This window comes from Felis catus, chromosome A2, assembly GCF_018350175.1.
Source record: "Felis catus isolate Fca126 chromosome A2, F.catus_Fca126_mat1.0, whole genome shotgun sequence".
In the NCBI taxonomy this organism is placed as follows: domain Eukaryota; kingdom Metazoa; phylum Chordata; class Mammalia; order Carnivora; family Felidae; genus Felis; species Felis catus.
In genome coordinates, this window is record NC_058369.1 from 151,783,553 (window position 1) to 151,804,478 (window position 20,926).

Here is a 20,926-nt window from a genome sequence, read left to right on the forward strand (position 1 = left end):
TGAAGAGGGTAGGTAGGACAGTATACTGCCACACCTGTGCAATTCAACATCGTAACAGCTTCCTATTGATCCAGGAAACAGAATTGTCTCTGAAAAACAGAAGAACTGATTAAAATCTCTGCCTCTGTGATTACTTACAGCATCTGCTTTGTGCCCTGGGGTCCTCCTTTATTCTTAATCCGTCTGGAGTTTCAAAGGTTCCTTTTTGCACCTGGAATCAGATGAATCTGTGACTCTCATCAGAGAAAATGTTAGAGTTAATTTATTCCTCAGAAAAGCCAAGACACCTATGCTCCACAGCTAACTAACATTGAAAATGGAGCTCAGACTTTCCTGTTCTTTTGTTCTTTGTATAAGGCAAATAGCATTGGGGAGTTTAGAGTATACGCATATTTAATTCAAATTAGTCAAAGTATGCTTAATTACAGAGAACTAACATGTAGACACATAAAGCCCTTTAACAAAAGTTTAACTGCTAAGGCTTGTACTGTGTTACGCTTTGGCCACCAAAAAAGTTGTTGAGGAAAAATCAGTCTTTCTGGATGGACATTATCTTCTAATTTTGTGACTCCAAGAATAATTTGGATTGTAGAAGCCCGGGGAAATATTGAAATCTACACTCTTTCTAGGACAATGCACATATTAACACACATGCAAAATTTAATACGTTGTAGAGATTTCACAGATCCTTATTAGTTCAAACATGGATGTCCAACTAAGAAACAGTGCTGGGATGGAAAATGGAAATTTATTTAATTAATTTATTTTAAAGTTTATGTATTTATATCACTAATTCATATATATATTATAAATTATATATATTATAAATTACTAATTTATGTATATATTAACTTATGTATCTTTATATATAATTTATAATTATTTTATTTATTTAAATGTACTAATGAGGACATATTTACGGGAAGAAGTATATGCTTACGAGGAAGGCTTTTGAAACTTCCTTGAGAGATCTCGAGTGCTCTTACATGAGGACAGTGTTGTGGAATATTATGGAATAAAGGAGGTACTTCTGTTGTAATGGTTCTCAAACTTTTGAATAAAAGGGCATAACCTGAGAAACTTGTTAAATGTGTACGTTCCGAAGTACAGCGTAGGAAATACAGTCAGTAATATTTTTGTAACTTTGTATACTGGCAGATGCCAACTAGACATAGTGAGCATTTTTGAATGTATATAAAAGTCAAATCCATGTGCCCATGACATTAATATAATATTGTATGTGAATTCTATTTCCTTCTCTGAGTTTTTATTTAAATTCCAGTTAGTTGACAGATAGTGTAATATTAGTTTCAGGGGTACAATTTAGTTTCAGGGGTACAATTTAGTGATTTCAACACTTACATACAACACCTGGTGCTCATCACAACTATGTTTCCATTGAAAAAAATAAATAAATCCCTGGGGCCCTACCACCAATGTTGATTCAGTAGATCCTAGGTGGGGCTCAAGAATTCGAGTTAAAAGAAGCACGCAGGAGTTGCTAAGCCAGGTGGCCCCGGAACAAGGTTAGAGAAAGGCTTAGAGCAGCTTCCACTAAACCAAGTGTCAGACTTTCTCTCCCACTTGGATGAGCCAGGAGTCGTGTGTCAACATGCCCTTCTCTCCCGCGGGCTTTCGGTAGGTTTTCTATATTCCATGTGAAATATATCTTGGAAAAGTCCGGTGTAACTGGAAACAAAAAATGGTCCAAATGAAAAATAACAAGTCTTGAGATCTGCTAATACTAGACTCCAGGATTCAACAGAATTTTCTGCCAATGCCCAGGGAGCCTTCTACCATGTAGGAGAAGTGAGAACTCTCAAGACAGACTCTCCCAACTGATGAGGGGTGTGGTAGTCCAAGGTTGGTCTGCTTTCATTCTCGAGTTGAGCGATCTGATAAGTCTCTCCAGCTCCCCAAGGAGGAAATAAAGAGACCAAGAGTGGGGCTACAGAAAATTTCTGCCTGCGGAAACTGAGAGCAGGGGAAAGTGTTCCACCCAAACACCCTTGGTTCTGAGATTATTTTCATGTATTTTATTAATTATAATGTTATCAGTAATGGTTATTTTCCCCTTTTAAAGAGGCTCAGCTTTAAAAAGACGGAAATCAAGGCTGACTCAATCTCTCTCTGTCACACACACACACACACACACACTCAAAGACATATCCATACACCACAGATATACAAGACAAAGTCAGACAGGATTACTGCTTACATTTGGCATGGTGCGTATGACCATACACAATCTTTTTACAAGAAAATCGCCCTGTAGGGGAGGAGATTGGAGCTAGGGGACTGCTTTCTGTTATGCCCAGAATTCGTGATCCCCAAAGACCACCAGGGAGCCGAGTCTGATGCAAAAGCAAAGAGCCTTTATTCGAGCTAGCTCGAGCTCAATCCCCTACCTGCACCGACGCAGCGGTGAGATACCAGGGAAAGAGAGCGAGTTTCAAAAGGACAAAGGTTTTATTGGGGCCTGGGGGCAGTTGGTGAGGTAATGGCTATGGCCTCAGCCGATTGGCTGGGGAAGGGTCCTGGGGAAGGGTCCGAGTCCTGTTAGGCAGGTGAGGGAGGGTTTACTCAAGGGGAGGAGGTGTGGTCAAGGTGAAGGACACAGAACAAGATGGAGTCGGCTGGCGTAGGCCCGCCCTTTCACTTTCAAAGGTGCAGCTTGAAGAGCCAAGAGAGCAGAAGTCAAAATGGGATCTCACAGCTAACGCATACAGTTTTCTTATTATTTTTAAGATTAAAATTTATTATTATTTTTAACATTAAAATTTAAAATCTTCATTCTTATAAAGTTTTATAGGCACGATGCTCTTCAGACTCCTTTGTTTGTCTTTCCCCAGTCTTGGATAGCCTGTGTGGATCTCTGTGGGCTTATTTGGTGGGTAGGAGTGGAAGAGACAGAAGGCAAATTGGCCTTAACCCCAGGAAAGCCAGATTCGCTCAAGGATCATCAACAATGTTCTTCTGTTTCCACCCTCCAGGCATCCCTCCCCTCCCCCAACATACACCACTCCTGGAATGAGAGCAGCCACCCAGATTTTATCCTCAGAAATGTCACTAACCACTAACTAATGAATTTATCATGATTCTATCCATTCAATTCGTCTCTCTGTGTTTTGCTTTTGCTGCCCCATGAGCCCTAAATTATCTCAAAGGCCCCTTCTAGTTTTGTGATCAAAGGTTTATTCTGGCTGGCATAGCCACCTCTGTTTTAAATTGTCTAAGACCCTAAAGACTCCCTAGAGAAAATTCCAAGAGTCTCCAGAATTTGGTGGCTTCCCAGGACCTGGAGTGATGTGGATCTGACCCTCCTTGGTAAAAATGTAAACATCCTTTTAGGTAATGCTACTGCTCCATGGGTTTTACTCTGCTTTCTGCATATTAATATGCCCCAGAGTTTTTTGGATCAAAGATTCCTCGTTTATCAGATAGTCGCCGAAGCAGGGGGATTAGAAAAGCAGGAAATAGATGGATTGAAGTGTACAGGACATAGGAAATAGCGATGACAGAGGATGGAGGATGGAGAACAGAAACGAGGGGACCAGGAAGCATCTCAATTGCATCAAATCACCTGGGGAATTTACTAAAGTGGATATCGTGGAGTTCAAACCACACCTGTTGAGCAACGTCAGGGGCCAGGAGTGGGGACAGTCTGCATTTTGAATAAATTGGCGAAATGTATCTGCTTCACATCGATATTTGAGAGTTGTCAGATTAGAAGCTCAGGGGTCAGGGAATTAAAATGTGGGGAAGTCAACATTTATCCCCTAAAGGGATAAATAAATAAAGTACTAAAAATAGTGCAAGTAAAACATGAAAGGGGTATCGCCTGGTTCTGCTTCTTTGGGGCAATTTTTATCACCCGCCAGGGCCCGTACTTTCTTCTGCTGGACCCTTGTGCCCCAGTCAGTGCTTGTGGCTGGTGTAGAAAACAACCAGTGGCTGATTTCAAGGGTAACTGTGTTTCCCTTCACATGGTTAGCTCGATGCTCCTTTCTTTTTCTTTTTTTTTTAAGTTATAAGATATTTATTTATTAAAATATTTTAAATATTTATTTATTTTTGGGAGAGATTGAGAGAGAGAGAGAGAGAGCAAGCAGGACAGGGGCAGAGAGAGGGAGACACAGAATCGGAAGCAGGCTCCAGGCAGAGCCCAACGTGGTGCTCATGACCTGCCCCCAAGTTGGACAGTTAACCATCTGAACCACCTCCTCTCAAAGTCCCTCCACTGTGAATTCTTGAAAATCCTAGCAGGGGAAAAAAAAATCAGCATGGCTGCCTGTTAGCGTCAGTAGGACAAGAATAGTTTCTAATTAAACTCTTTGATTTAAAACTCCGTTTACTGCCATAATTCACCAACTTAAGGCAGCTGTTGGTTACAGGAAAGTATACCTTGAACCTTTGTAGGTTGTGACCCCCTTCAGGGCCTCATCAACCTTCCCAAAAGGAATACCACATGTGCCTTCTTAAGGAAAACTGAAAATTTGTCAACATTTGATTCCTTCCTCTTTGCGACTCTTTCTTAAATCATGGAGAGGCTGGCTGAATTCCAGATGTAGACTGTTATTCTTGCATGCATTATTTCCAATCTAACTTCAGCGCCTGCTGGTTTATTTGGGATGGATATAAAGGTCATATCCTCTAGATTGTTAAGGTAGCTAGTTGTAGCCAGCAGATGAGATGGGCCAGCAGCACCTGGTTGGGTTTCTATTAGCCTGATGGGCAGTGAATCCTTCAGGGTCCATTGCTCTTTGGGGTTTTCCTATTTTGGGGTCCTGTTCCCACCCAGTTCCAGCTTACAGATAGGAAGACCGCATAAGAGTCTTCTCCTGTGTCTTCTCGGGCTCCTCAGGAGACTCCTCTTCCTAGGGCTTCCTCCTTATGACTCCCTATTTTAAAGAGCGGTGTCAGGAAGAGAAGGGGGTGGTAACTAGAGAGAGTTGTTTAGAAAAGGGTAGCTGGCGAGCTCATCCCATTCGAGTCTCGGCCCAGCTGGCTGCTGGTAGAACTATTAAGACTCAATAAGCGATGCTGCTGTCTTTGAAGGTGGGCTTCATGAACATGGCAGTACAGTTCAGGTAAGACTCCTCACTGGGTATTTGTTAAGATGCCATAGTTTGACTAAGAATCTAACAAGAGGGATAAAGAAGTACATAGAGTACTTCCGTTTAAACGACGTGACTTCAACTAGTTGCTTCTAAGAGTCATTTTGGGAGGTTGGTCAAACTACCTAACTATCTTACTCTCATTGCCTACCAAATCAACTGCTTTTTCTGTGTGCAAAAGATAATGTGAAATGCATGGCTTACATGCACCAACTCTCTCATTCTTGGTGTGCTTTGAGGTGAGGGAGCTTATGCTATTGTAACAAGTGACTTCATAGAGTTTAGGGACCCTCTCTTGCCATGAGGGAGTCCACAGACTTTACTTGAGAATTGAGACAGCCAAGAATAACAAGGCCTATTTGTGTGAAAACGCAAGTCATGTTGTTTTGACCTATAATGACAATGTTTGAACCAAAGCAGAAGACCTGAACTCTTGTTCTGCCTCTGTCAGCATCATTTTAGGGGGTCTGGGTAACTTTCTGCTCCTATGCTTTTAATTCATTGGTGGAGAATATTGAGAATCACATTAACGTTGCTTCACTTTATGTTTTCTGCTCTTGAAAAAAGAGTTAACTATCTCATCAAAATAGATCAAGCTATGAGAAGTAGTAGTTTCTATAAGCTTCATAATATAATTCTGAGGACAAATTGCCCATAGAATTGTGTCTGATGCAACGTGAGAACTATTACTTTTCCTCAGCCCTTTGAGGCAAATCCTACTTTTCATCATGTTATAGGGGGAGAAACAGGTTTAGGGAGTTTGAGTAATTTGAGACCACAAAGGTAATGACTAGCAGTGTTAGGACTAAACCCCAGATTTGTCTAATTTATATCCTGAACCTTGGATTTATGCAGTTTTTTTTATGAGTCTCTGGAAAAACTAGTGTGGAATGTAAGTTTCATATGGTGTTCACATATAGATACCAGCTGGCTCTGTGTAAAGCTTCTTGAGTTTAAGAGATAGTGGAAAATGCCACTATATATATTATATATGTATACAACATACTAGCTCTCCCTCAAGAAATCATCCCACTAAAGTGACAAATATTTGTCTGATTGCTTCTAGATGAATTCTGATACACTGATGTATGCCACAGTTCTACACTACATTCCGTTGTCTGCCAACAAGTCTAGTATCATGAGAATTAATCTGACTATCCTACCAGCAAAATGTTCTTATCTCAAGTGAGGTGTTTCATAGCTGCTCCTGCCCTACCTCGATTCCCCACTTCACCTCCCTCAATTGGTTTACTATTAATGTCTCATTTGCAGGGGCAATGTGAGAAGCAAAACCATCCAACCCAGCTGGATTCCATTTAGTTCTATTGTGTCGTCTCAGCAGAGACCTAAGTTCCCATGAGACTGAAGACTGGTAGATGGAGGCATGAATAAATTAGAGGCTACTCTTCACCACTAGTTGCTATACAGGTGATAGATCTCTTAATGCAGATACTTGGGATGCTGAGAGGATCTATGCTGGCTTCCAACTCTAAGATATTATTTCTGTTCAAGCGGATGTCCCCATGGGGAGTCACATTGCTTGAAGGCTCTTTATTGATTCACGTGTAGGTGCACTAATTTGAAACATAGAACCGACTCTTTGACATGTCTTTATTGATTTCAAAAGGTAAATTACATGAAGCTCCCTTGTCAGTTCCCAACTACAAAGTAATTCATGAACCAGGGCTCTTTCAACATCTAGTTGCCTGGTGGATATTCAGTCAGATGCTATTTCTACCTTCATGTCACCAAGGCTCAAGGCAGATAATCTTCAGTTCAGAATTGATGCTTTTAGGTCTTCTGGTGTCATTCACAATGTGGTGAGTTACTTTTATTTCTTCTCGATGGTTCTCTAGCATTAAAATCCTAAATATCTGAGTCCAATCTAAGTTTTAGCGATGGATTATTCCCTAGATCTATATTACGTGCCATTTGAAGGCTACTGAAGCATCAAATGAGCCAGATTCTTTATTTTTTATTTTTTTATTTCAATTTTTATATGAAATTTATTGTCAAATTAGTTTCCATACAACACCCAGTGCTCATCCCAAAAGATGCCCTCTTCAATGCCCATCACCTACCCTCTCCTCCCTCCCACCCACCATCAGCCCTCAGTTTGTTCTCAGTTTTTTTTAAATTTTTTTTAACATTTATTTTTTTATTTTTGAGACAGAGAGAGATAGAGCATGAATGGGGGAGGGTCAGAGAGAGAGGGAGACACAGAATCTGAAACAGGCTCCAGACTCTGAGCTGTCAGCACAGAGTCTGACGTGGGCCTTGAACCCACGAACTGCGAGATAGTGACCTGAGCTGAAGTCGGACGCTTAGCCGACTGAGCCACCCAGGCGCCCCTGTTCTCAGTTTTTAAGAGTCTCTTATGCTTTGGCTCTCTCCCACTCTAACCTCTTTTTTTTTTCTTTTTTTTTCCTTCCTCTCCCCCATGGGTTTCTATTAAGTTTCTCAGGATCCACATAAGAGTGAAAACATATGGTATCTGTCTTTCTCTGTATGGCTTATTTCACTTAGCATAACGCTCTCCAGTTCCATCCATGTTGCTACAAAAGGCCATATTTCATTCTTTCTCATTGCCACGTAGTACTCCATTGTGTATATAAACCACAATTTCTTTATCCATCCATCAGTTGATGGACATTTAGGCTCTTTCCACAATTTGGCTATTGTTGAGAGTGCTGCTATAAACATTGGGGTACAAGTGCCCCTATGCATCAGTACTCCTGTATCCCTTGGGTAAATTCCTAGCAGCACTACTGCTGGGTCATAGGGTAGGTCTATTTTTAATTTTTTGAGGAACCTCCACACGGTTTTCCAGAGCCAGATTCTTTAAACAAGACTTGTTCTTTCAATAGATCAAGCAATGTATGAGTATAACCACTGGAGCATTTGAATGCCAATGGCACTAGACAACTTTAGGTATAAACTCCTAATTCACAATAGAGGCAAATTCAATAAAAGTACAGAAAGTTGTTAAGAAGAGAGAAGTAGCCCTTTGAGGTTGTATAAAACAAGTTTCTCAGGTGTTAGAACAGGCTGGGAAGAATAAAGCTATAATTTGTGACCACAATTTATATTAACCATCGTTAGATGTTTGACCTATGTGTCAAGGAACTAAGCATTTTACATTACAATTTTTTATGAGGTCTTTTTTTAAGTATAATTTGTAGCTGTTAATAACTAAGACAACTGGCAAAGTTGGTTTTCCATCAATGTCCATGTCTCTTAAGCCATATTCTTTCCTCCTAGGATCACCTAGAAAGGTGATCACCTAGGAAGCTCTTAGAAGTGTGATTATCCAGACACTAACCTGGAACAACTAAATCATGAACTTTATAGTGTAGAACCCATATCAATAATTCTGAAACTTCCCAGGTGACTCCAACATGCATCTAAGGTTGAGAAATTCTGGTCTAGAAGAAATGCTATATTTTAATTTTTTATTAAAAATTTTTAATTTTTTATTTATTTTTGAGAGCAAGAGAGACAGAGACAGAGTACAAGAGGGGGAGGGTCAGAGAGAGAGGGAGACACAGAATCCAAAGAAGGCTCCAGACTCTGAGCTGTCAGCACAGAGCCCTACGCAGGGCTCAAACTCCCAAACTGTGAGATCATGACCCGAGCCACACAGGTGCCCCTAGAATAAATATTATTAACAAGTAGTTTAAGGAAAAGCTAAATTGATATAATTTTGTCCACTAATTCTAAGCTTTGAAATAAAAATCAAAGCTAGTTGCTATACCTTTTGCAATAAATAAATTTGTTATAGTACAAATGACATCTGTAACTTGGACAGCTCCAGTTTAATCTTAGTATAAGCTAGTTAAAAGGCATCAGAAGCTTTGTTTCTTTAGCCCTCAAAGTTTAGGCTTTAGTAATCACTTCAAAAAAGTTGCTTTCTTGGTGAAAAAGATTACCAACCCAGTAAAAGGTTACAGTTAGCTGTAATGGGAGAAGAGCAATGAATACGAGTAGAATCTCAGATATGCTTTCTTATCTTAGAAATTTCTCTTCCTATCACAGCTTATTCAGGTCTAAGACTCTGAATTTCTACTTTGAACTTCATTTGCCGTCCTCCTCATTAGATACTGAGCCCCATAATCAACTGGTTGCCTTATGTTGGCTATACAGTACATCTAGAGTTTTAGTTTAGCTCAGAGAAACTTCAGGTTCAAAGTAACACATAGAATATTTCTAAGTCCTCTTTAACATTGGCCTTTTTACCTTTTGGGATAAATTTAGCTCTGTGTTCATACAAGTATCATAATGACTTTTTTTTTCTCTTAGGAAAGAAAGAAGAAATTTTTCACATTAAATTTTTTTCTCCCCTCTATTCTGTCATGTCTTTCTTTCTTTCTTTCTTTCTTTCTTTCTTTCTTTCTTTCTTTCTTTCTTTCTTTCTTTCCTTTCTTTTTCTTTCTTTCCTTCCCTTGGCATAAACCTAGTCTATTTCTTTCTTTAAGGAACTATAATTTGAATCTAATAATATGAAGCTATTAAAGATTTTTCTTAAACCTTTCATATAGACACTGCTTGCTTTAGGAATTTGACTTCACAAAATATAAAATAACCAGTTAAGTGACTAATGTCATTCCCAGGTTCCATTTTTGTTACTATACTTTCCTATCATTTTGGTGAACTTTCTAGATGATTATTGTCAGAGTTGACTGTTCATCTGCTGGAAGTACATTAAGGTTTATTGCATTAAAGTTCTAATCCTTTTGTTGTCCTCTTCCAGATTGGCGTCCTCTAGAAAGTAGCATTGACATTTGTAACTGTTATGAGACTTGAACTTGTAAGAAGTCCCATCCCTCCCCAAAACTGGCCTGAAGCCTTTGGGAGAAAGGTGAATGAGAAATTGTATTGTGATGAGGAGGAAAGTTTTTCCTTTATCCTTCAAGATTCTTCTGGTTGGTTTAAGAATTTGGGGCGCCTAGGTGGCTCAGTCGGTTAAGCGGCCAACTTCGGCTCAGGTCATGATCTCACGGTCTGTGAGTTCGAGCCCCGCATCGGGCTCTGTGCTGACAGCTCAGAGCCTGGAGCCTGTTTCAGATTCTGTGTCTCCCTCTCTCTGTCCCTCCCCCGTTCATGCTCTGTCTCTCTCTGTCTCAAAAATAAATAAACGTTAAAAAAAAATTAAAAAAAAGAATTAAATTGACATGACTCAAAAATAAATGAACATTAAAACAAACAAATAAATAAAATAACATAAAATAAAGAGGTGCCTGGTGGCTCAGTCCAACTTTGGCTCAGGTGACGACCTCAAAGTTCGTGAGTTTGAGCCCTGCATCAGCACAGAGCTTACTTTAGATCCTCTGTCCCTCTCTCTCTCTGCCCCTTCCCTGCTTACACTATCTCTTCCTCTCAAAATTAAACATTGAAAAAAGGAATTACATTGACATGAAAAAGATAAACAGGAGAAAATCAAATTTAAATATGTACATATAGAGAATACACATAAACATGCGATTCCAAGGACAATCAGGCAGAGTGAGGTATATAGGTCATCCTGAACTAAAGAGAGGTGGGTAGGAGTCTGGGACTTCAAAGGAAAGGAAAGCAATTGACAGGAAAATGAAAAAGAGGACTGTTTGTTAAACAAATGTTTTTTGGACTTTTCAGAAAAAAATGGGACATAAATTGAACTTTGACCAAACAGACCTTACTAGGTTCCTCCCTATCTGTCATACCTAGGTCATTTTATGTCATAGCTATCTATGGCGATAACTGTCTTCCTGGAGCAAGTCCTGTATCTAAATTATTTTAGGCAGTTAGACAGAAGGTCAGAATTTCTTCCTGGGTCTCTTGGGCTTTGTTTGTTTTCAGCTTGAAATAATCTGCATGCCAAGGTAGCACATCTTGGAACAATTCATTCTGAAGCCCTGTAGTTGCTATTGGCTTTTGGAGTTGGAACCATAATGATTGCCGCTTTCTTATGGTACAGAAGACTGAAGGAATCTGTTTGAAATAGTTTTACCACTATCCTTCAAACCTGATGTATGTGGTCAGTTGCTGTTTGGTTTCCATGTTTGCCTAAGGCTTCTTAAAACCGGAAGAGAAGCCATAACAGATCACGACAGTCCGGGACTATAAGGCAGTCCATCTGTAACTGCACAATAGCTTCAACAATTCACATTTTGGCTACAATGATAACTTCTTGTCTCCTGGCATCCTATCCCCTTCCCTTCCCCCCTTCAGTCGGTCCTTACATTCAGTCAACTTCTTTTCAGCAGGAGCCCCTGAGTCTTAGTTCTCTCCCCACCCCTCTGCCCACCCTTCAAACATTAGCTCCTTTAGCTCTCATCTGTTGCCTGCCAGAAATTTAGGACTGTGTAAAGCTAAGATAGATTATTGTGGGTGTACCAAAAGATCAAGGTTTTGTACACAAGACATTGTCTTTAAATTGCTTAGACGATGGGGCGCCTGGGTGGCGCAGTCGGTTAAGCGTCCGACTTCAGCCAGGTCACGATCTCGCGGTCTGTGAGTTCGAGCCCCGTGTCGGGCTCTGGGCTGATGGCTCAGAGCCTGGAGCCTGTTTCCGATTCTGTGTCTCCCTCTCTCTCTGCCCCTCCCCCGTTCATGCTCTGTCTCTCTGTCCCAAAAAATAAATAAACGTTGAAAAAAAACTATTAAAAATAAATAAATAAATAAATAAATTGCTTAGACGGGAAGAGATGTGATCTCTGATTCTGGAATGTCATGTTTGGATGGGATTCATTGTCTCTCATTTGCACTGCTTTTCTAGGACCCTTTGCGTTGCAACTGGGACCTATGTTTCTCAAACACCCAAAGCTATCTCTAAAAAAAACAAAGTTAAAAGGAGCAGTTGGGCCAAAGGCAAAGAGAAACAGTGCTGAAAATTTCTCACATTTAGGGGTGCATTTTGTATTTGAGTTGTAGGGAAGTCTTCATTGCTTACAGAAATCCTAGTTTTGAGGAGGGAAAATTAAGCTCTGTAACACCTAAGTGCTTTCTTTAGCTAACTATCCTTATCTTTAGGCATTATTATTGGGAGAGAAGAAAATAGGTTTTCCTAACTATGATTTTTTTTTTTTGGAGAATAGCATAAATCTGGCTCTGATGATAGCCTTGGTTTATGCCCTCCTGGGGAAAGGAGATAAGCACAGTATCCCCCTTTCTATAGCACAGCCAAGAACTCACATAGGAATTCTTAAAGAGACAGGATAGCTGGACATAAGTTTCTTAAACAATCTTGTCAAGAAAATGCAGGAAAGACAAGTTCATTTGTTTCTGCTGAACAGGGAGAGCCACTTTTAGATGTCTTTTAGGGATCTGTGTGTTATCTAATTTGCATTGACCACTTCTAAGTTTGACACCTCGATGATTTCTCAGAGCAGAACAGTAAGCTCATTTCAATGTAAAAGCACTACTTTTTAGACAAGTTCATCTCTAGATTCAGTCCACAAATATAGTGGTAGGTCACATGCAAAAGCAGCTTAGTGCATGGAAATATCAGCTGGGGGATGGGTTATGTGGCCAGAAATGAGAATCAAAAAACAAACCAACAACTAGAGTCAAACAGGTCAGTTCAATTCTCTGATTCTGGCTAGTATTAAAAATAGATTTAAATACTTGTATTTGGGGATGGCTCTCAAACATTAGCAACTAGAATTGGAAGAGTCATTTGGAGTGCCGTTAAAACTCAGATTGCCAGACCCCATCACCAGAGTTTGATTTAGGACAGCTGAGGTGAGGCCTGAGAATCTGCATTTCTGACAAGTTCCCAGGTAATGTTTATGTTGCTGCTCTGCAGACCACATCTGGAGACAGTTGGTTTAGAGAGCTACAATTGTAGGGGCCTGGTATTTTCATTTCTTATTTTCATTCCAGTATACTTAATTTTATTACTATTTTTAATTTTATAGGGGCGTGGTCTTAACAAGAACATAGGTCATACCTGGTGAAGAATGCATTTGCTAAAATTTTCTAATTACAGTTGTTGCTATATAGAAAGTATTGTAACACCACATACCTTTCCACTCATCTGACATGGGGCTCGATCCCACAGACCGTGAGATCATGACCTGAGCTGCAATCGAGAGTCGCATAGTTAACCCAATGAACCATCCAGGCGCACCTCCACTTATCTTTTAATGGAATACTTCACTCTTTTCCCTTTCATAGTAGCTCAGAGTTTTCCTAACCACTGGTAGAAAAGTGGGATATGGACGTAACTTCTCATCACCTGTTCTTATTTTCATATACAGGCTGGGGACTTGGGCTTCCTCTCTCTCTGTCCCGATATCTTCCACAGCTATCAATACTGAGGCTCTCTGGCTCCTTCTGGGTTGAAATGAGCTAGCATGGCCCCATAGGTTTCTATTGTCTTCTAGTCTCTTGATGATATCTTCCAGAAAATAACTTCTCCACTTGAAACTCTGATATCCTACATTCTCTGAGGGGTTGTGCAGCTAATGGGGGAGAAGTTTCATTAGTGACCCCTTCCGAATGCAATTTCAGGCACTCTCCTATTAGCGTTCCTGATAGAGCTGTATCCTTAAAACTGTTCCTCGCAACTCTACCGCGACATTCCAGTGGTACATCCCTTATTAGTTCAAATACCATGAAACCTGACCTCACACTTAATAACTATCAATGAAAACTAGAGGGGGTGTGTGTAGATAGCATCCCTTATCCCTTTTGAACCCATATCAGGTGAAGGACTCTGCCTTGCTAATTGTATAGATATCATCATTTTCCTATGGAAGGGACCATTACCCAATTAGTCCTTGTGCTAGCAGCAAGATTATAAGCCACAGGATATGGAATATGATTGATTTAAGCCATTTGTGGTAATCAAATTCTTATTTGCCAGTAATTTGACTACGGGAGGACATGTGGCTAATTCTCACTAGTGACATAAGGGAATCTTAGGTCTTTTGGGGATAATTTTCTTCCCTCAGAGAGAAGGTACAAATACAGCTTTTCTCTCCACTCTCTTTGTTTCTACTTTGGATACTCCTCTGTGAAGATATATTGCTTGGAAACACTGCAGCCATCTTGTGACCACGAGGGAAAGGTGAGGTCATTTCAGAGATGCTCCCTCAAAGCCCTGACATGACTGAGCCACTGAATCATCTGGGGGAACTACCTAACTTTGGACTTCTATTTATTTAAGAGAATAACTTTTAGGGGTGCCTTATGGCTCAGTCGGCTAAGCTCCCAACTCTTGATACTAGCTCAGGTCGTGATCTCATGGTTCTGAGATCAGCTCAGTGCTAACAGTGTGGAGCCTGCTTAGGATTCTCTCTCCCTCTGTCTCTGCCCCTCCTCCACTCTTGCTCTTGCACGCATGCATTCTCTCTCTCTCTCTCTCTCTCTCTCTCTCTCTCTCTCTCCCAAAATAAATAAACTTAAAATACAAGAAAATAAATTTTACTTAGGTCGCTCTTGTTTGTTTGTTTTTTAAGTAATTGAATTTTAATAAATTCTAACTGGTCACTAATGAAAGGTATATTAGGTCTTTGCTAAATAGCAAAAGCACAGGCCACTTATTTTCCAGGTTTGTTTTAGAGAATGGCCTTTGCTTCCCCGAAGGAGTAAAACTCACCCTTCTGTCTCCATAGGGAAGCAGATGAATGGCTCTTGGCACAAACTCACCAAGGACAGTGAGAAGAGTCTGGTTTTCTTAAGCCCTAATTAGTCTCACCTGGTTCACAGCCACCAACAACATTGCCAAGCTGATTTTTTTTTTTAATTACCAAGTGCTATGGCAATTATCACAATATTATGACATCGCTAATACAATATAGCCCAGCTAAAACACAGAGCACTCTCTGGAGAGGAAAGCAGAGAAGCTTGTGGTCGAGCTGGTTCTGAGCTTTCTGTTCTACCTCGCAGATGAGAGGATGGGGAGGTAGAGGGCAGGTTCAGCATGCTATTCTGTTCCATATCATCAATATGTTGCTGTAGTGCCGAGACACCTGTTAGCTCTGGAGATGCCCCTTCACAGATGCTGTTGCCCAAACAGCCCATGACTCAAAGACACTGTGTTGACTGACTTCACTTGATGAAGGGTGAAAATTCTGTAACCAAGGACCATTCTCCCAGCTGGATGAAACTTTGGTTCTGATTAGGCCCTTCAATGCCCTTCCCCTTCCACTTGGCCATGGATCCTAAAATTCTTCTCACTGGGCCTTCTTTTAGGTTTGGATTTTATGTGAAGAAGTTACTGCGTGTGTGCAGGGGGAGTGGGGGGGGGGGATTGAAGAATGCTGCTTTTTCTCTTCAGAAGGGAGGTAATTTACTCAGATTAGGACTTTGTGGCCATGCTAATGGACTAAATTCCTTTGGATTAGATGCTTATGTTATGTAGTTGATAGAACCAAGGACAAGTGATATACTCTTTAAAAAAAAGGCCTACAGTGTAAGGTACAGGGTGCTATGTAGTTCTTAGGAGATGTAGTATATAGCTGGGGGAAGACAATGTGATCTTCCCCGTGTTATGACAATAATTAGGGACAATACCGGTAGTGGTGAACTACTATTGGGTTCTTTGATCACTGACTCTTAGGCTCCCAAGCTAGGAGCAGTGACAAAGCACAGGTGACAAAGGTTCCCATACCTTTCCGATCAACAGAATCAATTAGTAATTTTCTTAACCTAGAGATTTATAGGTTCCACCCTGGAGCTACAAAATCAGAATCACAGCATGCTTGGGAAATACTGTTCTTGAGGAATTATTTTTAGGATTTAGCTTCCTTTTTCTATGATTCTAAACTTTAGATGATAATCCCAAGGAATGCATGATCTAATGTTACCCCTTTATAGGGGACTCTTATTCCAGATGATAATTGGTTATGTCTGGAATATTGTCTCTCATTCTTATGACTGTACCTCCTTTTTTTCAAAAGACTCTTCAGAGGCAGAAGGGAATGCAGTGGGTGAAGTTAGAACGTGGGAAGGAAAGGCACATTTAGGGAAAGGCGAATAGGTGACTCAGGTTGGTTTCTATTGTTGGGGAGGAAAATGTTTTTTCTATCCTTCAAGATTCTTCTAGCTGGTCTAAGAATGAAATCAATACAAGACAGACTAACGGGGGAAATTTTTAATTACGTGCTCACGGAGGCCCAGTAATAAAATTGGGAGCAAAGAAATGACCAAGGCAGGCAGGTTTCATACTTCTTAGACAAAGAAACAATAAATCCATGAGGAATTGACAGGACAAAGAAAATTTATGTTTGAGAGTTAAAATTAGTAAGGAATTATAAACAGAATTTGGGCTAGGCCAGTAAATTAATAAAAGGAACAAAGTTTGTTTATATAATTTCTCGGCCCTGAATTCCCCATCTTTGGTGGTAAGGATGTCTCTTTACCTCCTGGTACAGAGATGGTACTTTTCACATGGGAGATTTCTTTTCTACTTTTTGGAGAAAAAGTATGGTCAGCGTGTTGTTGCACTTGCTGTTTCTTAAGTAAAGGGCACATTTTGTGGTGGCCTGCCCTTGGTGCCCACAATATAAAGTCATGAGAGGTGATCAGATAGGAAATATACCAGTTTATCAGGCTGTAGACAGCTGTCATTGTGAGGCTGAGGTTTTAACAGCGGGAAATCGTGTCGGTGAAGGTTGATAGTATTCAGTCACTTAGGATGATTACTCAGTAGCGATGGGCATTGGTTGGCTAGCAACCTTTCATCACCACAGTCCAGTCTACTTGAATGAGGATGGCAACTGTGATGGTTGAAAGCAAGGAACATGTGGAAGAGTGCCAAGTGAAAGACAATGACTGGCTGTAGGGCGCAAGGGAGAGAAGCATCAAGAAAATGGCAACATTTCTAAACCTTGTGCTGTAGGGACAATAGAAGACGGTAACTGAATTGGAAAAGATATTTGACTTGGGAGGGAGAAAAGTGTGGTTTTTAACATTATTGAAGAGATAGTAGCAATCCACAAGTGAACAAGCCAAGTGCCCGACTGAGGCTGTGTGGAAGGAGGTTATACTTGGAAGGCAAGTTTCATTCTGCATTCTTCGAGCTAAGCATGTTGCTGGGTGCATACACGTACATTTGACTTTTGAATGACTCGTAAGACTGAGAAAGAAAAGACCAGTGCTTTTAAGGAGTTTGCCTAATGGGCCTCAACTCTTGTACAAACAAAAATCGTTTTGTTTTGGTTTCATTTTTTTTTCACCATCACTATATTTAAATATTCTCTGGACCTGATTTCCATGTCCTTTGATGATATTTTATTATAGATTCCACGGCTTCCTAATTGTTTTGATTATTAGAAGAGTCTCCTTTTGGTAATTTTAAAACTCCCAGGAACAAAAATCCAATCTTATGTGATTTAAAAGTAGAGTCTTAAATTCTGATCACACATTCTAATTCTCACCCCTTTGTGACCCCTAAGATGCATGGGAAAGGGTGCAAACTGTCCCTTTACAATTTCTGATCTTTCCCCTTTTCTCTAACTGCTGAGCCCTCAAGACCATGAGATAATCAATGTTGGGCTAGGAGGACAGACAGGTGATAGAAAAAGGAGCTAATGTTTTACCTGGCTGGTGTTTTTTGTAGTTATCTATACAGCTGGCACCCCAAGAGTGGCAGGGATTTGGTGGCCAGCCATTTTTTAGAGGTCTCTCTTTTTAACAGTTTTATTGCATGGAGTATATGCTTTGTGACTGGCTACCATTGTCTATCCCACTCCAGTCCTGTCCAAGCAAATCTAAGTTGGACGAATATCAAACAAAGGACCAGCCTTTGTCCCCTCGTTGTTCACTCTTGCCAACCAACTTCTTTATGAGGTGTGTTTAAGATGTGCTGAGCCTGGCTTCATGCATTTTGTTTTTCTAAATAGCAGAAGCGCACATCAAATGCCCTCTTTTCTTGCTTTGCCTTTGGGCTGCTTAAGAACCTCCTTCCCCCAGAATGCTCCTGGCTGGACATAGGCATTAGTCTCTATGACATTCTTTGTCCCTGAGTTTCATTATCCAACATACAGTTTTCATGATGTGTGGGCTGAGGCCTGTGAGTTTCTGAAGGCCAGTCATCATCTAGCTGGGGAATGAGGCCTCAGTCCTCTTTTCTTGCAGACCCCCCCCCATTTTCTTTTTTAAAATGTTTATTTATTTTTGAGAGAGAGACAAAGACAGAGAGCGAGCAAGCATGAGCAGGGGTGGGGCAAAGAGAGGTAGGGAGACACAGAATCTGAAACAGACCCCCCATTAACTCAAAGAATGAGTCTCTTGGAGCCACTCTCACTTGCTTTGAGAAGACGGAGGAACAGAAACATAGTAAAAGCACTCTCCCCCAAGCCTATGGTTCCTGATTCTTTGACCTCACATTGAATATCTAGTCTTTTCTCTCTATAGGCTGAGAATAGTAGGTGGAGGAGGTTAATCCACATTACAACATATGCTGTGAGGCTATATCTACTATTTTTTTTTAGAATGTGGCCATATTAATTGCCTATTGTCCAGAGCTTTAGCTAGAAATCTGAGATAACAGAAAAAGTCCCTCAGCATCCTAGTATGATATAAACCAATATCATTTAGTAGTTCTACTAAGTGCCAGATGCTGTTCCAGGTACCGAGGATCACAGACAAGGTCTTTGTTTTCATTACGTTTGTCCTCTTCTTGGAGAGTAGGGAGAAGCGACAGGAAACAGCAAATGAATAGGAAAATAACAAGTTCATAGCATGTTAACTGTGCAGAGTTAAAACAGGGGATCTATCAGTGACTGGATGATGAATCTGGAGCGGGTGGGGCAGGCAATGAAAGAGAGGACAGAGCTATTAAAGCTGTTCGGTGTTGACATTCACTTGACATGGTGAGGCCCTGGGGATAGTTAGACTCACACAGTAGTACTGGGGTCAGCCAAATACAGCCGAATCAGACCTGCCATGCGTTTGTGCAAATAAGGTTTAATTGGGACACAGTCACACCCATTTGTCAACATATTATCTGTGGTTGTTTTTGTATGGCAGCTACAGGGTTGAGCAGATGAGACAGAGATCGTATGGTCTGTGGGCCTAAAATACCGACTCTCTGGTCCTTTACAGAGCAAGTTGGTGGATCCCTGATTTAAAACTAAAAGGTGTCATGGAGTAGAGTGTACTAAGCATCTGAATAACGTACCGAAGTGGCATTTATTTTTATTCTTTGGTGAATTACCTAGACATATTTCTTCCTCCTGTACATTCAGTCCATCACAGAATCATGGAAGACCTACATGTGGTTGCTTCATACTGATGAGAATCGCTTACCATTTATTGACTGAGCATCTGTTTATTGAATAAGCATGGGGATTCGCTTGGCCTGCTCATCGGACATAGTTAGCTTCTCTCTGTGGTGGAGTATTTGATTTAGATGATCCAGAATCTGCCATAAATATCAGAGCCTTCTCAGAGCCAGGTTTAGATTCTCACTTACGGAGTGTGAGTTTTCCGGCGTTTGTGCCCAGAAATGCCGTCACAGATGTTTAAGCCCATTTCCTGGCATGTTTATTTCCTGCTGTTTGGCTCCTGTGAAATATTTTTAAGTGTTTTTCCTTTTCTAATTTGTGTCCTCTACAAAATGTTTGTCAAATATTGATTCTCATCCACAATGGGGCTTGAATGCAGCTGATGGCCGTTTTGTTTCACGACTTTGATTCATGCAGCTCTTGGCCACTGCCAAAGTCCTCCTCTGTGTACCAGCTTCATCCAGTGACCTCAGCTCTGCACTGGGAACAGGGTTTGTTTAATGGTCGCAGCTGGGGGACCACACATCCTCTTCCTGATTTTATAAGCTGTGTTGCTATAGAGCTTTTCATCTATGGTCTCAATGCCTTTCCCGGTTCTAACTGAGGTAATACAACAGCCCTGCTCTAGAAGATATAATTATGTTCATTCTTTTGTGCAGACGCAAACAAGGTAAAAGAATTTGTCCAAGTTCATGCAGGGAGTCCTCAATTATCCCCAAAACAAAGCATATGGTGCTACTTTTTTTCTATAAAATATGCAAATGTGATCAGACCTTGTTAAGATCACAATTTTCCATCTCATTCCCTAATTCCACCTACCCTCCTCCCTGTTCCGCGTCTCGTTAATGTCTTTTCAGTTTGTATGCGCCAGCTTCTCCAGCAGCTTTCTGGATCTTTTCTCCTGATGTGACCCCACTTTCTGTTGTTTATACCAATTCCAGTGCTTTTCATTATTAAGCTGCTTCTGCAGGGGGTCCCAGATGCATTCAAATTTGCCATCATGCCACAAATCTGAGCCCTCAGAACCCTATATTTACTGCCATTCTTCAGCTTGACCAGACTCACCTCACAATTTAGCATTGATTTCTCTGGTCTTACTTTCCATCACTGTTCTTTCTTGTCTTTTTTTTTTTCTCCCCATTCTTGGCCTTCATTTGTGTTCTCTGAAAGCATACAGGTTCCATGGATTTTATGTTTTTCCCCCATTACTTTTCTTCTTCTGATTCATTCTATGATTACCCCTTTCACAACCTACATTTCTTCAAATAGTCCAGAACCTTCCCTATCTCCACATTTCGACATTGGATATTCTATCTCAACCACACAGGGTAAAAGAGAAAGTTTGCCTGGACTTTATCTTCAGAATCATCTTGATTACAACAAAATATTCCACTTACCTATAGGTTATAGTCATTGCTGGGTTTTAAGGAAAGAGAAGAACAGGAAATCTTTTCTCAATGAGTTTTTTGATATTATACTTTGGGAGCTCATACTTAAAGAGATCCAATCTAGCATGAAATGATGGTGTCTGTTGGATAGATCTTGGAAGCTGGAAAAAATATGAGAAAATTTCATTATATACTTTCCAATTAA